Source organism: Ischnura elegans, chromosome X, assembly GCF_921293095.1.
Source record: "Ischnura elegans chromosome X, ioIscEleg1.1, whole genome shotgun sequence".
In the NCBI taxonomy this organism is placed as follows: Eukaryota; Metazoa; Arthropoda; class Insecta; order Odonata; family Coenagrionidae; genus Ischnura; species Ischnura elegans.
In genome coordinates, this window is record NC_060259.1 from 71,975,525 (window position 1) to 71,998,512 (window position 22,988).

General features: G+C 39.8%; 1 protein-coding gene across 1 annotated transcript in view; it reads right to left on the minus strand.

Moving 5' to 3' along the window:
• Positions 1-22,745, minus strand: part of LOC124170686 (sialin) — a 162,054-nt gene extending 139,309 nt beyond the window's left edge. Inside the window, exon 1 of the mRNA XM_046549587.1 lies at positions 22,548-22,745. The gene's annotated coding sequence lies outside the window, so the exon portion shown is untranslated. The remainder of the gene's footprint in view (positions 1-22,547) is intronic.
• Between the last annotated feature and the right edge of the window lie 243 nt (positions 22,746-22,988).

Below are 22,988 nucleotides of genomic sequence, written 5' to 3' on the forward strand. Positions count from 1 at the left end.
TAATATTCCTTATTTAAGCCAAGCGCTACCTGCTAGCAGGGTACTCTGCTACCTCCTAGCAGCCTGCATCGCAGCAGCGCACACATCATCGCCCCAAGATCACCTCTCTTTGCGGCCGCGGGAACCAGAATGACGTCACATGGGCTTTACCCAGCATTCACACTTAGCCGTCGCGTTTTCGCGCGCTTGAAAATTTTCACTTTTCATTTAATCGCAAAAATAGTTATCGTCCTTTAATAATCTAAAAGTGTGAAATTCGTACTCCAGGAATAATAATCTTTCGATTTAGGCAATAAAAAAATAATAGGAAACCACCCTATTACGGTAGTTAATAACTTATCGGGCTATGCTCCCGCATCAGTTTTTGGGAGGCTCCAACATTTCCCGACCGATGCTGGTCGCTTTATCAACTGAATCTGGCGAGGGAGGAAATTTTTATTCATATCCATAGCGTATCTGTGTCGGTGGGTGAGGGAATAGGAGCGGGAGGTGGGAAGAGGTGGTTGTTGAGGTGGGTGTGTTTCATGATTACAGGTTGCCAAGTACGGCTTATTTTAAAATGCAATCATTTTTATCACTATTAAAACTGCCTAAGATTCATATTATAACTTCACAAATACTGTTTCACAAAATTAATAAAACCCCAGGGGTTTAAATGAACTTTATTTTATCTAAAAGGGCAAATAATTTCAAAACCCAGATCATTTAAATAGGTTTTTAAAAGCGCAACACGTAAGCATACCGCTCCTATTCCCGTGACGGATGGATTCAACCGGATCGGCTAACTATAAATATGTCTTTCATGACATTATTTTTATACAATGATAACATTCACGCCAATTAAAGCTAAACTTAATAAATCGCGCTTTGTTAGACCGGTTCAATTTCCAGTTCCGTGCTGCCTGTATGGCTAAAAAAAATCCAAGACATTTTGTATTCCCAAAGCGTTAAAGGGGAGGTAAATTCGATTTCATGTCTGACTAAAATATTACATAACATGCCGTTCGACCCAATCCACTTCGAATAAATGCGGTAGAGGAAGACCTCAACCTAACCTTTCCAAAATATCTTACGTAATAATGCAATGAACTCAGAGGACGAGGCGCACCGTCAAAGCTTTTCCTCGCTACCCTCATCGCCCACCCAAAGCACCAAAGGAAAACAAAATTAAGGGATCAATATTCCTAGAAACGACGTCATTGCTTTTCCAATGAGGGAATGGATTCATTTATACGATAGTAATTTTCGGCAGAATATTACAAACTGGACATGTTATGCATATAAAATCCTTTCGAATTAACACGTAGCGAACGGATGGCGAGAATTCTCGTCATTTAGGTGCGTCGACTTAAACAATTTTGAAGCATGCTATAGGTATTTGATAGTATTTTGTCAGTTGTTCGTTAATTATTATTAATGGACTTATCGTAACGTTTGATGACGAAGATTCTCGTCATTTAGGTGCGTCGACTTAAACAATTTTGAAGCATGCTATAGGTATTTGATAGTATTTTGTCAGTTGTTCGTTAATTATTATTAATGGACTTATCGTAACGTTTGATGACGAAGATTCTCGTCATTTAGGTGCGTCGACTTAAACAATTTTGAAGCATGCTATAGGTATTTGATAGTATGTTGTCAGTTGTTCGTTCATTATTATTAATGGACTTATCGTAACGTTTGATTAGGCAATGCTTTATTTTAAACATTGGATTTTTAAACATGTTAAAACCAAAGGCGGTTCGCCCAAATTGACGGATATTTTCAATCCCAACACCGCTAATCAGGCACGTTGTTCCTTTGGATTTAAATACTCCGGCAAGCAACGTGTTAATAATGCAAAAATGACTGTTAAAATTCTTGCCATAGCTTAAAGATAACAATGCTCCTCTATCACTACTGCACTAAATAAATTAATCACAAATAAAGCGGAATAAGATGGTCGCCACGAACGGAATCAAACTCAAGTCACTTCTGAGTTCATTACTTTATGCTTACAAAATATTTCTACATTTCGATATACGAAACGAGGAGTATGAAAAAAAATAGAAAAAATAGCAGGTGTGGCGACGGGTCGAGAATTACTTTCAAGAAATCTGAAACAACCTGAGCTCCCAAACCCAGCTGCCTCTTGTCAAGTTTTCCTCTTACGCCTCGATATGGAAATAACTGGAAGAGATGTACTTCGTATGAGGAGAGGCACCAAAACTTGAAACCAAATCGCAACGGTTTATTATTTATGAACATTTTTTTCATAGTGGCGCCCAAAATAGGGAATCACCTAATGATCAATAAAAAGACTGCGAGAATATTCCGAACTGCATACACTTAGAATTCGACATAGGTAATGAAAATGGGTCTCAATTTTGCAAATGCATCTTTCTATAAAGCGTTCAGAGTTGTCAGAGAGGTGGAAATTATCCTTTATGGGTCTAAAAATGTTATACTCATCGTGTTAGACTGTATCTTCATCTGTGGAAGCTGGAGACATTCCACCTGTTTTATTTTTACCTCATATTTCTTTTCTTTAGGAATTGGATGAAACACAAATTTTACTTGATTTTTTTTTATTTTGGAACAAAATTTTTCTTATAAGACAATGTGGTACATTTTTTTTAAAGAGCTTCGACGGTTTTCGTTCTTCTTGTGGTATAGTCATTCAGTTTTTCACCATACCATTACCTCGGTGCATTTAAGAAGCCCCTGAAATTTCATTCCTAAGATGCCCTTCAATTTGTTATGTGATCAACTTCATGTCTTAGATCGTCGACATTTGGTGGTATGCACTCAACATCAGTTACTTCATGCACAGAATCTAGTGTTTCTCCTAGACTGGCTAATATTTTTTGAACGATAAATCTCTCATATTTATCCATCTAAAGAAAAAAAAACATAATGAATTCCTGATTATTCACTCATTAATTTATTACATGTTGAAGATATATTTAAACGCACTCACCAATCCAGCTTTTATTTGATTCACTAACTCAATATCGTAAGAATAATAGAGAAATTATTAATTATTCATTGCGGCTTCCGCAGTTCATGGTTGATAAAATAAACTTTTTCGGGTCTTACCGCGTAGTTCAGGTTATCTCAGGCGGAGAAATTTTTATTTTAAGATGATCATCTCAATTTGCATCGCAAGTCCTCAATGTTATCAACACGACACTTTGTATTTTGATCACAGTTGTAATGAAAGACTTTGAACGGAATATTATTGTGGCAGAAAACTTGAGGCATATTCAAGCATCCCTTTCCCTTGATGGGATGGGGAGAGGGCTTGTCATGTCCTATCTTACGAGCGGCGGGTCGGGGGAGGCTTTAGCCGGCCTCGAAGTCTTGACCGTTTGGCCGGCGACAGAACCCCACGCGCTCTCTGAAAAAATAACCCAAAGGGCACGTTAACCCTATCTCGACGGGGAGGAGGGCAGAAGAAAAGACTTTCTTCCAGTGGGTCGCCAACCTAGGGCTCACATGTGGGAATCTGGTATTTATATCGCCAAAATGGTGAGGCTGTGACCGCAAACAATTGTTCGGTCAGTAACAAAGGTGTGCTGCCCCTGATGTTCCAGAAAAAAGGGCGAAGGAAGACTTCTGCTTTGGCTGAACTTGGGGCCATTTCCTTTGGCCCCTATGTTCAGCCAAAGCAGAAGAGGGTTATTGTGGGCTTTTTCTTCGGGGCCATTTCCCAGACGTAAATTGTGTTAGGGGACACGCGTGTCTTCCGCACCAAACACGCTGTTATGCCAGGCTGCTGGTGGAATGGAGTGAATTTCGACCAAAATATCAGGCAGCTGTGATAAACCAAATGCTGGTGAAACGCGAGACAACTGCCTATGGTTTGATATCGTTCACTAAGTTCCATCTATCAACAATGGGACGCAACTTTTGCATTGGAGAGCGGTCAGTGTAAAAAAATATATGAATAAACCTTACTTAGTAAATTTAACCTAATCAATTTATACGCTCCAAATGGAAGTGGAAGTCGTCCCAACATCCAATAATAATAATAGTATATATTGTTAAAATATCACGGGTGTAATTCGTTGCCTCAATACCTGCGCCTGCTACCGGACTCTCCTCTCGCAAAAGGTAGAAAAACGCGTCATTATATTCAACTAACAAAATGTTATGTTTAATGAAAATATAAATTATTCAATAAATCATCATGTAGCGTACCATTATCAGAATTACATTTTGGCTACTTCAGAAATTCTTACCTAAGCATTGTAGTGTTATAAAAGAAATTTTTAATCACCCTTCTTTGAACCTGAATTTTGGAAAGCTTAAAAATCAATAACAAAATGATATTTATAAGGATCAAAAATAAAACACGATGTAAAATAAGTATAGTACTATATAAAAACATACGTTTAAGAAAATAAGGATAACACATCATAATTAATTTGTTATTAACTAAAACAAAGATTTTCGCACTTTTGACCGAAATTAGGTAAACCTCCCACTGCAACAAATTAAGAGTATCATTCATGCTATAATTACGAATTGACAGCACGTTAGGGAGAAGATTACGACAAACTCATTAAAACCTTTCGCAAGAGAGAATAGCTACATAAACGTTACCAAAATTAACATGAAATATATATGAAGATACTAGGATACCGGCTAATTCCTCTACGGAGCCTACCGCCGTTATAAAAACGTAAGAGTTTCATCCATGCTGCAAATACCAAGTGACACCAAAAGAATGAAAGCCCTGACTTTATGGAAATGAGACTGGGCCCCAAAGTCACTTCCGCCAACCTTAACACCAGAAAAAAGTATTCTTTTGTCTCATGAGTTCCGCTCAATTACCACCCCGCAGCCTGTGTCCTGAAAACTCGCTTGTCATCTGTCTGTTGGAGGGGCGCCACTTTCGCGCGTCCTTCACCGAAATGTTCAAGAGAACGAATGCACTTGTTGCAGCACTGCTTGTCCTCCCAATACCCATCCCATTATATCCACTCCTCTCCCCCCACCCAACCAACAAGACACAACAGGCTTCGCCCGAGCACGCGATCGAGTCAGGGAGGCAGTGACACCAGGCGGGCGAAAGTGGAGCATTTTTCCGCCCTATTTTCGCAGCGAGCGCGAAAAAATATTGCCGAATGAAACCAAATAAATACCTATTCCGTTAATCACGGCTTCTGACTTATGGTATGCATGGAGCGGGAAGTGTTTTGCCTACCCTCAACCCAACAATCTGTTCCACGACGTTCAGAAAAACGTATTTTTTTCGTAGCTAGAGATACAATAATTCAAACAGATAAATTATTAAGTACGCAAAAAAATGTGCATAATTTTGGCAGGAAGAATTTATTGCCAATATTTATATTGCTGAATAAATATCACAATTATCATAATTAAAGTCCAATAATATAATTCCCAAGTAAATTTTCTTCATCAAAATTTAGTCAATCCGAAGATTGGTTTAACGCAGCTCCCCACTTTTTATATTAATTTTTTTTCCTTCACATTCTTAATAACGTGGCCTGCGTAACTCGATCTAATTTTTCCTTTTTCTTTCTTCCTACTTACTTTATTCTCTTTTGAATAAAAGTAAATTCTAAGAATTTTAAGGCCCAATAAATGATTCAAGCGAATGCTGGTGTGTTGATAACACTGGTTGAATATCTTAAACGTACATGCTAATGCTGCTTCAGTCATCGGACACTGGTCATTGATTGTCACGATAACCGTTCGGACCCTCCGTAACATTCTTGTTGTATCACAACATCTCGATCGCAATTCCTTGGCCATTCATGCACGACATTACGGTCTTCACAAAAAGGTTTTTATATCTATTTTTTTAACTTGCAACGGTTTTCCCGGCGGGTGACCTTTACTGGCTATTTATACGAGACTCAGAAAAAAATAATGACGCTACTCAATTGAATGCCTACGGCTTAACACAGCGTAATACATTGAAAAATACGGCAGGAGAAAAAGCATACGTAAAATGTTCTGAGTGATTTCCGTGGAAGCCGATAAATACCCTCGGTTTCCGAACAGAAATGTATTAATAAATGCTAATTACAAATATATATATTCAGTCATCGGTTTTCCTCATCACACATTTTCCCCGTTTGCTCTATGCAATCAACTTTAATTGTGAATGAGAATACACCTGTTTTCATGTCCGTACTATTGGAATTGTTCCAATTCCTATAAAGCTGGTGATTATAATGTCCTTTAATTTACCATGTAATGATTACCCAACTAAAATGTTGAATAAATTGTCGGCGTTGAAACTAAACTACAAACAACAAAAATAGTAAGCAATAACAAATTAGCTAGCAAGCGTAGTCATGATAGTCGATATCATCTTATGTGGAAATGAATACTATGTATCGTATGCTTATTAGACTGCTTTATGCGAGAGATAATTAATTAGACTTATTAAGAATGTTTCCCGTTCTTCAGCGGTAAATACTCAGGACAGATTTGACTGAATATTGAATATGAACTGACATGTAAAATACAATTATGTACAGGTGTCATTTCGAATGTCCATTAATCTATTTTGAGTTTATCCATTATTATTACTGCTATTAGTTATTTGAAACTTTTCTTTTAATGACGAGAAAAGTTATCATTTTCTTTGACTTATGGCTAACGCATTTGTGCGATAATTTCAATAATTGTGTTATTCATTACGGCGATAGCAACGAGTAGGTGGTGAGCGTTCAAGAGCGGATCGTAGAACCCTAAAAAATTATGTGCTCATTAAAATTACTTGAAGACCTTCCTGTGATGTTCGTGTTAAGCCCATTATCATTCGTAAAAATAATTTTCAGTTTTGTTACCAAGACGCCGTTCAATCCCTTCTTTATAATCTGTAGTCGCACCGTGGCGTTGTCTTGCTAAGCTCGTCCTGTTCGCGAAGGCGTCTCGACTCTCCTTGAATAGCAATCGCTGGATCCGTCGCTGAACTTGATACGTGAATTGCAATTATGTTTTTCATCTTAAGCTTTGCGTGGACACTATGATGGATGATGGAGTACGTAATTATTGGCTCAAGAAATAAATACTCCTGAATCGGTGTTAGGGTCTCGGTTTTCATCTTGCAGCGTGGTACTGCAGGAATGTGGTAAAAAAGCTATTCCATCACTTTTTATTACTAAGAAGAACATATTTCATTGGAAAAAAACTTAAGAAAGCTTACGCTATCGTCCTAAAAATTTCATAGAATGTAAATTATACCCTTTTATTCATTTACCTAAATCTCAAATTTGAAAATTTTATTTCGGCATTTTCGCTGATGTTTTGTTTTAGCCTCTCATTCAGGAAAATGCTTAATTAGGTATATTATATTTTCCATTTTAATTTAAAGATGATAAAATAAATTTTATATGAGTGAAGTGATGCGAAAAAAACGATGCGTTATTTTACTAAAAGACGTTTGAAAAACTCACGCTTTTTTCGTGAATTAGAAGATTGGTGCGTTTGTTGCGGGTTGTGTGCCGTTTTTTACTTAAAATAAAGATATTTTTATTGTAACGACCATAATTTGTATAGATATTCGGGTGGTAGATGCGACGGGCTTAGTAAAAGTTTTACTGTTATATTTAATTTTTTTATTAAAAAAATTATTTCTCTAGCACTGTGTTCGGCTTATTCAAATTAAAACTTACTTTGATGTGGTGCATACACGCGCGGTGTTTATTTTATACGGCGCATACACGTGGGACTGTTGATTGAGAATCATGGATCTCAGCAATAATACGGTAGCCTATTGCCATGTGGCATCAAAATTCTCTTAATACTCCCGATACGGGTACATAAATGAGTGATTTTAGGACGGTCGTTTATTGACGCCGTCGACGAAAGGGAAAGGCCCGAAGGTCGTCGTCAACCCACAAGTGTTTACCCTGTCTCATGCGTAAATAACGGCAGTCTGGCAAAAAATAAAACAAAACAAATGCGTTGGCGCGGCCGACTTTCTGGAGAGACGAGACAGGAATGTGGCTATATGAATACTTCCTTGCGACGAATAGCGAAAAGATCGTTGTCAAAGTAACATGCAAGGCTATATCACGTGACATTCATTAATAAAAAGACGAGAACGGACGTTAAGAAAGAAAATCAAGCAAAGGAGACAAACTAAAAGTATCACTACACCAGGCTTTGCGGCTCATAACATTCTTCAATCAAGATTTCGAGCATTTTTTCTTTGTAAATACATGCCCACTCGCTGCTGTTGTTTTTGCTAATTGACATGGAAGATGTGGGATCGCTCACTTGCATTAAACCATACGATGACCAAGAAACATAGAAAGAAGCCTTCTCCATACAACGAACATGGATAATCTCCATGCTAACTGCTTCAACTGCATCGGATTCTCGAGATCATCTACATAACCATCTTTAATTTATGCGCAGGACGAATGGGCGACACTGCTCTACGAGCTGAGCGATGGCAAAACGCTAACATATTCAGTGGCTTTTTAGGGAGTGAGTGGCAAAATATGGACGCTTAACTAATGCACCAAAATCCGACCTAAAAAACTGAAAGCTCGTAGGGCAGTTAACATATACGGTGAGGCATACACGATTTTCCAGGACAGATCGAAATGACAGGCATAGAATAGGGAGAATTGGAGGGCTGTGGAACAAGGGCGTACCCAGGATCAAAACTGGGGGGGGGGGGGGGCAAGCTATGGTTGTTCGAGTTGTATCATTTAAGCATGGAAAAGGTGAACGAAACAACACTTTCAGAAGACTATAACAGCGCTCTATTAGTTTTTTAAATTATTTGCTTGAAAAAAATATTTTAGGTACATGTCTTATCAGTGGCGCCGACTCCATGGGGCCTGAGGGGGCCCGAGCCCCCTCAAAAATTCGTTATGGGTGTGAGGAACAAATGTGTCAGGCTTGTCGATTTTCCCCGGAGTGTCCAGATATCGAGATTCGATTTATCAGCGCTCTAATGTTGATCATATGACTCTTCTAAAATACTTTAAAAACATAACTCACTACTTATAAAATTACCCGGGGCAAGATCCCCGGTTTGGGCACTCCCAATATTTTTTGTCAGTCGGCATCCCTGTGTCTTATAATCATATCATCTTTCGTGGGTTTAAATATTTTTTTGAAAACTCTTGTTTCAATCCAGTCATGATTTTTCCTAAAGACTTTTGAGATTTTTGCTTCTAGGGGAGGGGGCAGCTGCCCCTTCCTGCCCCTCGCTGGGTACGCCCATGCTGTGGAGTACCAATCTTAGGTTGGAATACCAAGAATATTTATGCATAAAATATTATGGGGTGCCCTCGTTTAAAACGAGTTAACTAAACTTCGACTACTTCGACCTGAAGACGTATGGTCGAATCCCGGTTAAACTGTCGTCAACCTCTCACAACCAACGCGGCGAAAGCCCAAGAGGATGGAGAGATCCCCCAGTCCAGAACGCTGGAAAAATACGAGCTAACACACAGCGGGCTACTTTCTTCACCGAAGTTAAGCACCGCGTGGAGGCCAAACCGATGTTTATAGTTTCTAATGGCAGTCCCAACATGAATACACGGTGAATATAAGGGGGTTCAGCCTCCACCCCGAAATGAGGATCTATATATACGCGTATGCTCACGTCGTATATACCAGTGGCGCAGCGAGGGGGGGATTTTGGGGGATAAAACCCCCCCAGAGCTTAGAGAAATTTTTAACTTTAATACATTTTACTTAATTGGATAAGTATTACTTGCAAAATAGTGTTAGGATTAATCAAATATCCCTCAGACAGACGTAAAACTCGCCACTTTGGACAATTATTCTTAAAATAAAATTCTGGAGGAGGGCCCCCGCAACTCCTGCTTACCCTGGCGGGTATGAAATACCCCCACACCCCCAAGTATTAGTTGCGCCTAAAACCCTCCCTAGCCTCAATTCTTAGCTGCGCCCCTGGTATATACGCCTCTATGCATAACACCGTGATAAAGGTTAAACCAGGCAGAGCTCGCAAGACAGCTTTTGGAGCCCTTCGCGCAGATTGAAGCTCACAGGAGTCACACCAGGAGATAAGGGAGGATATCAGGAAAAAAGAATTTCGAAAAAGCTCGGCTGAGGGCGCGGGGAACATATTTATAGGAGCTGATGATAAGTTAAGCAGACCGGATGTGGATGACCGATTCATCGCGTAGACAGTTTTCGGCTCGCGTGGGACGCCACTATGGGTATCTCTGGAGTCGTGCGACTCGCGCCAGAACCGTTTCCGCTCTGGTTACCCACTGCTGGGTGTCTGCCCACTCCGATTCCACTGGAATGCAACAGGTAGACTACACTGAAGCACAGATGAGACGCGTATCGAGGCTCATGGGTGAATACAGGGAATAGGTAGCAGAACTACTATGGATTAACGAAAGCCCTACTGGCTACAAAGAATCGCTGATGCGAAGCAGTGGCGCAGCGAGGGGGGTTTTGGGGGATAACCCCCCCAAAGCTCAGAGCCCAGAGCTCAGAGAAATTTTAAGTTTAATCCATTTTACTTAATTGGATAGATATTACTAATAGAATAGTGGAAGGATTAATAAAACATCCCTCAGAAAGCCGTAAAACTCACCACTTTGAACCATTTATCTTAAAATTCCGCTATTCATTAATCTCGCACCTACCACTTATCCTGGTGGGTATTCCATACCCCCACACACCCCGGTATTAGTTGCACCTAAGCCTTAATTCCTAGCAGCGCCCCTGATGTGAAGAGCATCATGGGACACTGACTGGCTCCAGGTGCGTAGCCAAGGGGGTTTGAGGGTTATAGACCCCAAAATTTCTTTCCTTGCATTGACTACCCGTGATACATCTGCTTCGGGGACCATTAGCCCAGGGGCATCTATGATTTGACATTCCATTTTTCTTTTACGTCTTTTGTTCGTTGCAAACGAGTTATTTACACTCCATTTCATCCTCCTTTCTTTAAATCCCTTATTATCCTTGGAAGCTCACCCCTATATATTCTTCTAGATGCACATGACCATATAATCAGGGATGGATGAAGCGATATTGGTTGCATGACAGGAAAGAGGGGCTGTGTTGTTTTAAAATTCGAGCTCTTTAGAACGTATAGTTTATATTGTCGGAGGAATCCATTCCCGCACGATATTCCAATCAATTTTGTGGAAGTTATTGAGATTTTTTTAGAAGATATTGGTCGCTTAATAATTATTAGCCGTTAGCCAAAAAAAATATAGTGACCTGGTCGCTGAAGTTGGTCGCCGCTGTAACGCGGTGGTATTTGCATTTCCCAAACGAGAATAAAGTTAATTTCTGGGAAAAAGAGCCCGATTACGAAGGTGGCCGCTGAATAGAGGTAGTCTTTTGGGCAGGTGTCACCGTACTGATAAAACGTAATGATAAAGTCAACGGTTTCCGGATGATGCCAAACCCAGGTCGTGAAATAATTTTCTGTAATACGGGGTGAGTGGTGTCCAAGTAGTTACAGCGTTGGGTTGACGTCGTTGATCGAAGGATCTTATGGTTTCCGACGCAAGTGAAGCCTCCAACGTCCCTGAACTAAAATTTCATCGCGGCGCGAGGTGGCCCAGGGGAAAGAACTGCCCATCCTAAAAAGAAAATCGCTCCCAGCGACAGAAAGCCCCTCACACCTCCTACACGAATTACTAGTATTCGTAGCATGGGCGGCTAGAGATTCGGAGGCCTAATTTGCTCGAGCTACTAGGAATATATACCTTTCAGAGAGACACGGAGAGCACCGTCTTTAGAACCTCACTATTTTCTCGGTCCAATAGGAATGAAAAATTAAAAGAGGTATTTTGTCGAAGAGATAAATAGGTATTAGAAGTAGTTTTTCCCCATAACAATACAGGACTTTAATAAGTTGTAGGTGGGACACTGACAGTTAGTCTCCTGTTATTTTTTTCTTTCTTTTTGTTAACAGGTGAAGTCCTAACATCACTCGCTACACGCCTACTGTGGCAGCTTGGGAGGGTAGTATGTAGATGAACGTGTGGAATTCACTCGCCATCCACCTACCACCTTCTATGGGAATCAAACACGGGCCGGAGCAGTAAAAAAGCTGGGAAAAGTGAAATCACCTTCTCAAGGCAATTTGAGCGACTAGAAAGGTGCTTTAGCCTTATTGACAAAAACTGCACGTGTGCTTCACACTCGTGGATTGATATCTCCTGGTCAATTACGCCGTGTTATCAGCCAGACGCTCCCCACAACAGATTTACCAGTCAAATTGATTCCACAACCGTAGAGAGGGACTGAATCCCTGACACGTCGGCTTGCTGGTGAGTATTCTACTATGAGAATACTTGATTTCTAGATGAATGCTGAATAATACGACAATCGCTTGAACGTAGTAAGTACCCCCTAAACAAGGACGCCGACTTACAAAAAATATTGGGGGGGCCCAAACAAGGGATCTTGCCCCGGGAAATTTTATAAGTAGTGAGTTTTAAGTTTTTTAAGCATTTTAGAAGAGTCATATGATCAACATTAGAACCCTTATAACTCGAATCTCGATATCTGGACGCTCCGGATAAAATCGACAGGCCTGACACATTTTTTCCTCACACCCATAATGGATTTTTGAGGGGGCTCGGGCCCCCTCAAGCCCCATGGAGTCGGCGCCTATGCCCCTAAATCTACCCCGATAGTAGTAGGCTCTTCTCAGATTGCGAGAGCTTCAGGAGCATCAATGTTCAGAGCCTTAGAAGAAGAAGGCAAAGCGATGATTCGGACTGAGGGTGCCAGAAAATATAACATCGAATAAAAATTTGTATTCTTTCTAGCACTCACTACATTTTTCTATATCGATGGTCCAGAAAATGGAATATTTTTAACCTCACATGCTGTTCCACCAGAAAATGGTATAACGCTTACTTAACATATATAATGATAGGTGGTCCAGTAAAAAACTGCCAAAAACTAATTTTGATTACTAGGTACATATGCACTCATATTGATAAATGGAGTAGATAGCATGCTTTGGATATCTGCCTTCTCAGTTTCTAAGAGATAAAATGCTATGCGTATTGTTTGGATTTATGGTCACATATCGGGGATTTGTCCCCACTGAGTGCCAGAACGTCTCCCTGGGATACAACATCAGCGATATAAACACAGAATATTTCGACAAGGGTTACCGATCTACCAACCAAAATGATAAGAAGCCTGAGTAAACGGAGCAAACAATAAATATACGTTTTATAGGAAAAGGCCTAAGTTAAAACCACTAATGAACACAATTTCCATGAAAATCCGTAGGTAAAAGATAGAACTGATTCCAAAAGCAACATAGGGAGTCGTCGTTAGGGTTCTTGAAGGACAAAAACGAAAAGCACGTAATGCATGTCGAATTACCATAAAAAATGAAGAAAGCTGATAGAATGGCCGAGGTAAGAAATACCGAATCAAATGTCATGTATGTACTTTGTGAGAACAAAGGCTTAATTAATAAGAGCCGATTAATTTTTCATCATCACTTTTACTGTTAATTTTCATAGATAGTCAATCGTTTCAACTCAACTTTGCTCGACAAGAATGGAAAATGGACGCCAATTATGGACATATATTTAGCAATGATTTCCCTTACTTAGCTTCTGGTTTGCGAGGAAATACGCTCTCATTTCTGGGTTATGATACCTCACTCTTTTGTAATGAATAGGTAAAAAACAAGCGATAGCTATATTCTCTGCCAGTGTAATCAAATCAATATGAAACACCAATTGAAATCTATGCATTACCATCGATTTCCTTTGTAATATGGATTCCCTCAATAGGTTCTGATGGGTTGGCTAATTTGAACTCTGCTATAATGCAACGTTCGTCATTCTACGACAATCATAATAAAATCAAAATATAGGCACTTTACCGGACTAAATTTTGAGTCATCAGTAAATTAATGCCGTAGGAGAAGTAACCTGACGTTTCTTAAGATGAAAATGGTCCGAAATTTGCCTCAATTAGCTTAAAAAGGTACCAACTTTAAAGAATAAATAATGACTAATTGTTCGAGATGACCAAGATAAGAAAAACTGAGTCAAATGACAAGCAATTATGAAATTAAAAATTCCAAGTAATCACCATAGTTGCTACAGTATGGTTTCAAGTCATCGCAGAGTGAAAAGCTTGTTTGCAGACTTGTTCAGGGTAACCTAATTTTGATTTCCAACCTGGATGGATGCAGTCCATAATGACAAAACCTTTTTTTCGATTAGATATGTAATTTTTATAATTTTGAAAAAGGAGAAAAAAGAAATTTATATTGTTCTGTCCATATATTATACTTTGTTCTTGTTTATTGTAAGTTATTGTCACATATATGTTTCATAATGATAATGTTTCAAAAAATTATATATACTTTCTTTTTGTTTTCTGGCCTTCCTTGAATTTAATTTTTAAGATGGTAGCTTCCATGCTGGTTTTTTTTTTATTTTAACCATTGAAGCTACCTAAAGCTCCATTAATTTTGTGTTGTTAAAAAAAGTGTACATTCAAGGTTGGAGTAATAAATTCATTCATTCAATTAGTATTTGTTTTGGATAGCGCAGTGGTGATCCCACATCTTCAATAGTAGACTGCCACATAGAAGTCAACTTTGACGTGTGATCTCGGCCTGAATAGTGGGGAAATGGATTCGAACAATCCGCGAGTCCGACCGTCTGTCTTTCTGTAATTATTCAGAGCGGTCCATCTCGCCGACTGAGCGAGGGATCCAAAGGCTATGAACTTGGACCCAAACGATCAAGCAATTGGGCAATATCCCACATTTTGAGTAGATTGTGGCTTTGAAACCGTCACTTCACCCAATAGACCGACGATAGCATACGTTTGCATCACCCGATAGCACTTTGATTCCAAAGTATTTCAATGATATCAGAGACGAGTTCGTTAACTCCAGGAAGCGGGTCAATTTCTTCATAAATCTGAAGCAATGAATTTAAAGGTACTCGTTAGGTTTGGCATGCAATCTGACTTTGTAAGAATACAATGGCTTAAAATTAAAAACTATTCACCATTTTTAAATTGGATAATAGGATTTCCGTGATCTGGACATTTAAACAATACAAATTGAAGAAGATTAGCCATTAAATCGTAGTATATAACAGTAAAGTTGCGATAGCAAGTATTAAACTAGCTGAAATTCAACTACCATCCCAGAAAGAATACAATTTATATTTTGAGTAAGCATTAAATGAAATTATATTAGAAATTTCTTAAATTAAGTTTATCTTTGTTCACAACTTTGTCCATTTCATCCATTCCACTTCTTACCACAATCATTTCGCTTATTGATGGCACGTTATCCAGCTATTTTAGTTTATAACGTTAAATATTATACGGTTTTTATTCTATCCATGGCTTTTTATATGATTTTTATACTTTTCTATCGCGGAAATGTATGAGTAAATGAGGGGAGTGAAAAATAATCCTTTTCGGCGTAGAAAACAAACATTTTTTGGCGTAGGAAAAGCTATCGCTTCATCATAAGCACTAATAATTTTTTGCGAGAGGAAAATAAAGAATTGTACGCTTGTAGCAAATATCTCGAATGCAAGTAAATCAAGAGTCAGCGCGAAAAGTAAAAAAAAATACTATAAAATACAGGAATGATGGGCAGTTACATTAGAAAAACGTGCTGCTTATTAATAAAACGAAAAATTCGTCAATGCATTCTCCATCGTTGGATCATTTACACATTCTTCCTAACACCGTTTATCAGAGAGTGAATAATCAGTCATCATGTTTAATCAATTTCAATGTCTTTCATGCGATATAAGGTGGATACCATTCTGAAAATATTTAATATCGCTCGAAGAAGATAATGCATGCACCAAATACTAAAACTATAACAAATTCAAGCAAGCATCACTAAACTCAATCAAAGACGAATTTTTGCAATATGGAAATCGGGCGTACACTCTGAAAATGTATAAGTGTACACTTCACTACTGGCCGGCTGAATATAGACAACGTTTTTTACGCCTCTTCATTGAAAATCTAATTCTCTGGAAAGGAAGCTATGTTAATCTTGAAAAACAAATCAAAGGCTATTCATATCACCAAGGAAATGCTAACAGGTCACTGGGGCCGCTACTACGTCGTCACTTTTTCCATCCGCTTCAAGCCATCGGCTGTCCATCCATCGGCATTCCAACGGGACATTTCATTTTCCTTGTGACGAAAGGCGAATATCCTTCACGTCTTGACATGGCTTCGGAGCCGCTTTTGCTAGTTGTTTTTTTCTGCCGAAACCGCTGCTGTCGTCACACGATTATCTGGCGGACCCTATTAAGATGATTTAAGGAGTTGGGAGTTGTGTTGACACCACAGCGAAGGGTTTGGCTTTTTATCGCTTTCTCGGGAAAGCGAGTGAAAGTCCTTGACCTTGGCAATCAATTGTTCCGAACGACATGTAACCGACTGGCTTCATTAAAATGTCCATTGCAGAAGTCCATGAGGGCGAGTCATCCCTCGTTCCAGAAGACAGGGTAACTAAAGGGCAAATTGAAACGTTTCAATGCATTCAATGAGTATTTTACGACTCAATAGATACGGGGACAGGAACCAATATTAAACCACTTGTTTAATTCCGTCTTCAGCAATCAAACTACGGGAGAGTGGTCACAAGCAATCACTTCTCAAGCTTTACTTCTTTCAAGCATCGGTCAAAGTACAGGGAAAATTACGAAAGTTCGTTGTAAACTCCAAGGGCGTACCCAGGATCAAATCTAGAGGGGGTTAAGCCGTGGTCGTTCAAGTTGTAACACAGAAAATGTTGTGGAAACCAAAATTTCAAAAAAAATATAACAGCAATTTATTCGTTTTTTAAATTATTTGCTCGAAAAAAAGTATTTTATTTTAATTACATGTTTTATACTAATATCACTTTCCTTGGATATAAAAAATACTAAATACTTTTGCTCCTGGGGGGGGGGGGGGGGTCAGCTGCCGCCTGCTGCCCCTCGCTGGGTAAGCCCACTTATTATTACGGCGAGAAAGGTATTGCATTGAAGAATCCTCCCACGGGTCATTCACATCGATACTCATTCGTTATTAACCAATATTTATTATTATATTCTGTACTATCATTCGCTATAATGGTTATCATCGTATCCTTTGGCATTTAATCTGATAAAATGGTGCATCAAAGAATATTTAAACACAAAGGGCAACGGGAAGAAATCTGACCCAATAGTGTCGGAAAAAACATCTTTGGTAACCCGAGAATCTGGAAATAATTACATCACCAAATTAGTAACGCAAAAATGTGGGCTGAAATATAATTAATTGCAATTAAAATCACAGATTCGACAAAAAATGGCATGGTTTCACGATGACCGTGAAATAAAATTTATTTCAAAAGATTCCCAGTTCAGCGTAATACATTTTAAGCCTGATTTCCCACCAGGAGGAAAACTACTGTACTGTGAAGGCTGAACTATTTTTAGCATCCTCTTGGTCGGGCCGGTCACAAATTTGCATAAAAATTCCTCCGCGTCTTTTAACCTTCGGCCCACCACAAAACCGAAGAAAGAACGAATCATCGATCGCAAATCATTACTCGTGGGCTGATTAAACGTGCATCTTGCGTCTATCGGTCGATGGGGATCACATACATTGATTGACATCTACGTCATACCGTCCAAGCAGCCGGAAGGGCTTAGGGCAAGTGCCGTCGACACAACATGAAAATATGTCAAACGAGTCGGCGACATCTGCACAATTGCTCTCTCTTTCCCAAGTCGCTACGCCTATTAGGACAAGAGCTTCGGCTTGTGAGGTGGCTACGGTATCAACTTCCCACCCCGTGGGCCCGGATTCGTATCCCGGTGGCGGTGGAAAGTTTGAGAGAAATCTCAATCCGTTATCATGGTGTGATGTCAAATACACTTACCATACAACTGTGTAAGGATCGCAAACACCTGATTTTTGACCAGTGTGATCACTAGGGTTTTATCCTCCTCGGTCCTGGCGTATTATAAACAATCCATCTACATAATACCCTGCGAGGGGGTTTGGCAGGGGGAGATACATCGACGTTTGAATTTCTTCCCGCTTTGCTAAGTGGAATGTCATTATTACAACGAGTTCAGTACTTCCTGACAAAAGAAAGCATCATTCAAAATCACGATTCACAGATGTCGCTAATGTTTGTTAACATCTAACTAACCAGAAAACATGAAATTCAGACAAAAAATAACGGTAGATGGTACGGTATATATCCCAGGACTGAAGAGGTTATCATAGTGATCACATTGGTGTATTGATCTCAAAATCAGGTATTTGCGACCCCTATAATAAATTGTCCGCTGATTGGGATGCTAAAGTGTGAACGTATACGAAGCCGCCTATCATTTTAAGACAAACCTCCATAAAAGATTTACTCATCGACCACTCCACAAGTAAACCTTACCGCACTATCACTGCCCTCTTCCAATAATGAAAATCATATCAGCTGCAGATGCATTAAGTTGCTTCATGTAATTATAAAACGACATAAGACAGAAATATTAAATTTTACTGCATGCTAGCTCTAACACGCGACCTACAAAGGGTCGATGATCGCGAATGCCTATCAACCTACTCCGTACTGTCCTCTCGTTTAATTAATGTCTTGAGAGAAATATGCCCGACTTAACCTAAAATGTCACTAGGAAGTTTAAAAGAGATTTCTATCATGATCGTTGCGTGACCATAAGAACATTAGTTTTATTCAGGGAAATCCTGGTTTGGAGTGAACTAAATAAATGTGAAAATGAAAACATGATAATCAAATAAACACAATTTTGCAGTCAAATCACAAAAGCAGAGGAACTAGGGTTAAATGAAGTGCAGGTTCATTCCCATTCAAAGAAATAAGCAAGGGACCCTTAAAAATAAAAAATAATTCCTACTTGCCTCAAACGGAATTTGAAAATGCGGATGAAATGAAAGAGGTTTTAGCGATAAATGTAAATTTCGATATGTATTTGGCAACGATTTTGTGATACATCAATGGCATCAATAATAATAAATTTTATGACATTTAGGCGACTAACTCGTCGATTTTTTTACCTTTTCAACTAAATAATCCATAGCTATTTACATCATGGCGAGTATATCATTCTTCTTGTTTTGGATCATGAGCGTAGAAAATCACATAACTTTTACTTACAGGTCTGTTTTACGAATGGCTCAGAGCTACATGAAATGAGCTAATAATGCATCAAAAATAAAACTACGAATATAGTAGGTATCTTTCAGAGATTTAGAGATTCCACGATTTCATTTCTGGCAAAATAAAATACTCTTTTTTTTAAGAGACAAACAATGGACGTAGTTAAATCTATTGAAATTTCTAAATACTATGCATTTTAATACTTAGGACTGTCAGAATTCACGCTAATGTGAATGATGACCTCAATAATTATGCATAATTTATGAAAATTTCTGCCATAAGTTATGTGGACATTGTGCCATTAAGCATCAAAAATAGCGTGAATATTACATGAATACACACAGGCAAACTCACTAAGACATTTAGGGGCCAGTACTTCGGAGATGCTTCGTTATGAACGCTTATTGTTCCGAGACACTAAAAAAACTGAGTTATTGCTTTTTAATAAAATGTTTTCGCGCTAATAGAAATTTTCATATTCATTTATTGCTATCCAAACCAGATTTCCCTGAAATAAAACTTCTGTACCTTAGGTCACGTAACGATCATAATATTAATCTCCTTTCGGTTTTGAAGATTCCAATTTATTAAGTGGGGATATGCTGCTCACAGGAAACTATCTCAAGACGAGAAGTAATCTCCTCTTGCGCGTTGGAGGTCGCTTGATAGCGGCGCAACCGAAGGAGGACATCTCAAAGAGCGATTTCAAGAAGACATAAAAATACGTTATTAATCGCGCATAAAATATCATCTTTAAGAATTTAATACGGAATTATTTATTATCAGCATTACAATTAGGCCTTTAATGCATCTCTATGGCATCCATTCAAGGCAATAAATACGGAATGCGTATAATACGACAAAATTTATTTATTATTATTATATACATTTATTGCCCCAGAGAGTTCCCACAGTAGTGTGTCCAAGCCGCGAAGAAGTGATGGAGCAATACCGAATAATATACAGCGAGGTGGAAATGAGGGAATTGCAATTTGCTTGACCGACATAACACAGCAGTATTCCATTATTTCGGCTGTGGTCGAAGACTACGATTTTGAAAGACGATTCTTGAAACAATTATTCGGAGCGCGAAATCATCCGTTTGTTTTATTTTTTCCATCTCTCAGTTCCAGAAGGGTTAACATAATTCCTCTTAGTAATTCTTACATGTTTTCCTAAGAATTTCTCGAGTCACGTTTGGATGAAACCAGGCTATCTTAGCATCTTTATGAGCTACCAAATTTCGAAACAAGAAAACTTCGCAAAATCCACAGAAGAATATTTGATAGGAACAAACATATCGTTCTGTGGGTTTTAAAGAGTTTTAATTTCACGATAAAGGCTAAGTTCCACAAAATTAGGGCTGAGAATGTCAAATTATATTAATAATTGAGCCAGTATGGAGATGTACCGCTTATTAAATGAACGATTCTAAGAGGAAACAACTAATTCGATCATGGGGGACAAAACAATATAGAGGATGACACTATTGAAATGGAAAAGCGAGTCCCATCTCTCCACTCCCTATCGTACGGCGACCATTATTGGCGGAGGAAATACAAAAACGCACCGCGCAGCGAAATTTGCGGAGAGCGAGGACGTGGCGCCACATTTGAATCGCACGTAGAGCGCGACCTCCCTTGTCCGCCCACCTCATAGACGCCAAGGCCTCGAAAAAATAACAAACGCCGATCTGAAAAGATCGAAAGAATAAAAAAATTCGCGTAACAAGGCGGTAAAGGGCCGGCGCTGGATCCCACCGAGGCCAGACGGAAAGCGCTGAATAACCAACTTTGATCGGACACAAGTTAGCCGTCGGCGCGACTCAAATGCATTGTTTGAAAAGTCACCAAACATAGCTATAATTTTTGAAATGGTTAACTAGCTGGAGGACTGTCAACATTAGAACATTACGATAATTTCTCTCACAAGTTATGTAGACTTGGTGCCAAAAAGCATTAACGAAAGCAATTGAATATTACGTGAATACACACAGGCTAACTCATCACGACATATAGGCCCCGGTGCACTGGGGAAACTTCTTTATTACCGCTAATTGTTCCAAGACATCATAAAAAACTAAATGATCAACCATCAATAAAATTATTTCTTATTTAAATAAAATTAAACGACCAAATCGACTTGCAATTTGAAATAACTTTTTCAGTCACTTGTGGGGAGGGTATTTTCGATCACAAATTTTTTAGTAAATTCATGTGCATGCTTTACATTTAGCTCTTTACTTTCCACGGATTTTGAAAAAATATCGGAAACCACTATATTTTCTCTCACGACTGTTTAATAGACTCAATCAGGTCCCAAGTCGGCCAGATTGATAATCATCAATTGATTGAATTGTAATCGTCAATCTCAAGTATGCCACGTTACAGCTTCCGTACAGCCCAAAATCGAATGCAAACAGGTCTGCAACTCTCCCTTGGAAAGTAAGCACAAGTGGTTTCTCGCTGGGAGAATTGTATGCGCATTCCACGGCGGGCAATTCCGGCAGGCCGTGTGGGGTGGCTACTTCTCACCGATTGCTTGATAAAAGCATAACCGGTCTATAGTAGGGGTGCCGTAAACGACACTTCATAAAAGGCTAAAAAAAGGCTGGGAACGCCACGCCTCCTTTCCCCCTCTAATTCATCAGTGACCCAGCGTCAAAAAGTGAAACTGTGTTCAGTAGCCTAATTTCGATTTATGTAAGGACTAGTCCACTTTAATGCTTGCTATATAAAAGACTTTTGGTTCCATGAGACAGGGAGCATTGAATGGAACGCAAATTTTACCCAATAGCATGATTATGGAATCAACACGATTTTTTATCGAATATTACCGATGGCAGAAAACATAATAATACTGAAACCTGCCCTGTAACTTTACCCTCGATATTATGATTGGAATAGGGGTACGTTTCACTTGATTCAAATAGAGGCTTCCTCTTTACACTTGTTGCTTCCAATAATTACACAACACTTTATTCAGTCTTTTTTTTACTTCCACGGAGCTTGGTCCTATGTCACGACCTTCATCATGCTGTTGACTTCACATGGTACACACCCCCCATTCTCTCCACCGCGGTAGGTTCGACGAATCGACCGCGGTATACTACACATGCTTCTGTTTACTCCCCAAATATTTAAGCGCCATCCCCAAGCCCGCGAACGAAAAAGGAAACCCTTGATACTCCCCGAGGGAAAGGAGGGGACTAAGGCTTAGACGTCAGAGCGTCAAGGGTTGTGGAATTAAATTGAACGCGCGGCCGAAGCCCACGAGACCTTATCGACGACACCACGCCCTAAAGGCGAGCCGAAAAACTAGGCACCACACGCTGCCGCGGTTCCCCGAAACGGAGATACGTTCTTCCCGACGACAGTTGACTCTCCGGGCTGTCTTTTCCGGACGGGGAACGGCCTACCTGTGCAAGGACGCCGCTGGCTGCTTCCCGCTCCGAAGGCCGCCTGAGGAGTCTCCCGTTGAGTGGGGGTGGGTGCGGCGACCCTGATAAGCGCGGGGTCCGACTCAAAAAACGAACGTGTAGGGTAAAAGCCACCGGTCAAGTTTCACTTCACTTTCGCCCGACGAGCAAGCCACGCGACGACCAACTGGAAGAGTAGGGCCCGCGCTCCCATTATATTCGAGTCGGGAATTCTTGCGACGCCAGCGCCGCCTGGCGTGACTTCCGCGTACCAACTTCTCTCGACTTTTTCCCCACTCCACACCCGTGCGGGGGACGCCAGCAGACGGGGAGGGGGCGCGGCAGGGAAGGGAAGGGGGAGCGGAGGGGAAGCGCGTTGGCCCCAGTCCAGCGGGACCACGCCGATGCGTTGGGGAGGCGGTCGGCGGAGTGTTTCGTAAG